Genomic DNA, 2,539 nt, shown 5'->3' with positions numbered 1-2,539 from the left:
GATCCAACAAGAAAGGTAGTTCACTGTTTAGCACAACGGATACAGAATACCTAAACAAGCATGTCAGGAAAGGCAACGTAACGGAAATAGTACTGAGGTACGACGCATTCCACATTTTTCATTCTGTTAATTTCTTTCTTTAGATTTATTCCAATATTTCCTGAACATTGATCATTCGGAAATAAGTGCCTATGGTAGGATAGAAAGCGGAATGGAATTTTGTAAATTATTGACGGAGTCAGTGAGATTCTTTCATCATGAACGGTGAGAATTTAGTTGATACACTCAGGGGATGTCACCAGTAATCCCTGACGTACTTATGTAACTAATGTATTAAGCAATATTCGTCTGAAAATAAGAGCACATGATCATAAATGATTATTACACGGGGGTTAGGGGTCCCTTAATATAATGTTGGGTTGGGGTGTAAGGCTAAAAGGTTTTTGAGGTTGTATTCAGACTCACATAAAAAATGTCAAAGTTGCAAACTAGGACGAAAAAGAATCGCGCAGGTTCATGCAAATTCGCACATTAAAAAGGTGAGCAGCGATTTATTGTTCACCATACTACTAATAACACAAGAAGAGAGCGACTGGAGAGATCAGTAGCCGCCTTTAGCTCAAGTACACTAGGTGTCAAGCTTGGACAATATGTATCCCTGGATATAGGGGTTAGTTCGGAACAGAACGCCATGCTCCACCACAAAGTGCATAGCAGCATACAGAAAAACTGCGAGATCGCGAATACGTGGAGACCTAATGGACAAAGGCCACGATGTAAACACAAAGAACATCCTATTAAAACTGCATTAACTTCACATAAAATCTTCCACACCATACATGCCTCATTAACCAAACACATTTAATAAGAGATGGAGCTCACAGAGCTGACTTTGGCCACGCGACGTGATTTTTCAAGTCTGCAAGTTAAATTAGTACATTCAGATACCTGTATCGGCACTCGAAAGAGCCAACTCAGTAGAGGGTCACTGTTCACGTGCCCAGAGACCGTCAGAGTGATGAGAATGGCACATGACTGAGAAACGGCTCCGCACTTGGTGGAAAGGAGGGAGGTACCACTATGTCTAACCAACTAAAACTAAAACTAAACTCCTTCCGAACAGGCCATGAAGGCCCAACGGTACCGACCGGCCGCCGTGTCATCCTCAGCCCACAGGCGTCACTGGATGAGGATATGGAGGGGCAGCAGGTCAGCACACAGCTCTGCCGCCGTATGTCAGTTTCCAAGAACGGAGCCGCTACTCCTCAATCAAGTAGCTCCTCAGTTTGCCTCACAACGGCTGAGTGCACCCCGCTTGCCAACAGCGCTCGGCAGACCGAATGGTCACCCATCCAAGTGCAAGCCCAGCCCGACAGCGCTTAACTTCGGTGATCTGACGGGAACCGGTCTTACCACTGCGGCAAGGCCGTTGGCCTCTGACGAACTACGACGCTAAAAAGGTTGAACGTAACGTCTATCTTGGTTCCGCTCTCAACTTTCGTTCTGTGCTACTCTATCTCATCAGCTTACGTCGAAAACGACTCCACGCCACGTATGCTCACTGTGGTTGCTCGCGAAAACATTTGAATTTCAGACACATACGCACTCTCTCATGATCAGTAGTACGACACATAGGGACTGGAAAGCAAAATAAATGAACAGTTTGGCTCATCTCTTTTATAGGGGCTGCTGATAGAGTGAATAAAGAAGAAACGTACATCGTTAAAATCAGCGCTACACGTAGGCGAGATTTGTCGCGAATACAAAGTTTATGAAGCGATTCTGACTGACCCGTTTCTGACGGTTCCAATTCCCCTACGGCCATCAAGATTTAGGTTTTCCGTGATTTCCCAAAATCGTTCGAGGAAAATGCCGGGATGGTTCTTTTGAAAAAGGACACGGCCGATTTCCTTGCTAGATCCTTCTGTAATCCGAGCTTGCGCTGCGTGTATTATGACCGCGCTGTCCACGGGACGTTCAACACTAAACTTCGTTACGTTCTAGGCCAACAAATATTACAATACAACTAAACCATATACTGACACTACATCATTCTTCTTCATGGACGTAAGATACTGCGACTCTCACACTTGTGACGTGCTCTAGAATATTTTGAACCGTCACAAACGTGAAGTCAAGCTGTAAGAGAAAAATAATCGAGGGTACTTTTCCTGGCATTTCAAAATTTGACTGACTCAACAACGCGTACAGGTTATTAAGGTTTCATACCAAATGACACAAGGTAGCACCTCTCATGAACTCAATAAATGACCTCACTGACAAACACAATTCTGAACGAATATAATTCTACTGAACTGAATCATATCATTAATAGTTCCTAAGATATTCGAATGCGTCACACAAACAATAGTAATGAAAATTCCATTTTTTGTTAATTGTTTCATTGCAGAATAAATATAGAGTAACTTCTGTGAGACATGCCGCTGTAGATTTGCAGACAATTTTTCTCTCACAGAACATAACGAATTTCTCGACAATGATAACGAAAATGTTAATTTAATATGGTTAAAACATCGAG

The 2,539-nt window shown here is 43.0% G+C and overlaps 1 pseudogene; it reads right to left on the bottom strand.

The window, feature by feature from the left end:
* Positions 1-1,316: 1,316 nt before the first annotated feature.
* Positions 1,317-1,434, bottom strand: LOC124617108 (annotated as a pseudogene).
* Positions 1,435-2,539: the final 1,105 nt, after the last annotated feature.

The sequence above is a fragment of the Schistocerca americana genome, chromosome 5 (genome assembly GCF_021461395.2).
Source record: "Schistocerca americana isolate TAMUIC-IGC-003095 chromosome 5, iqSchAmer2.1, whole genome shotgun sequence".
Taxonomy (NCBI): domain Eukaryota; kingdom Metazoa; phylum Arthropoda; class Insecta; order Orthoptera; family Acrididae; genus Schistocerca; species Schistocerca americana.
The sequence above is the reverse complement of the archived record's forward strand: the minus strand, read 5'-3'. Positions and strand labels throughout refer to the sequence as shown.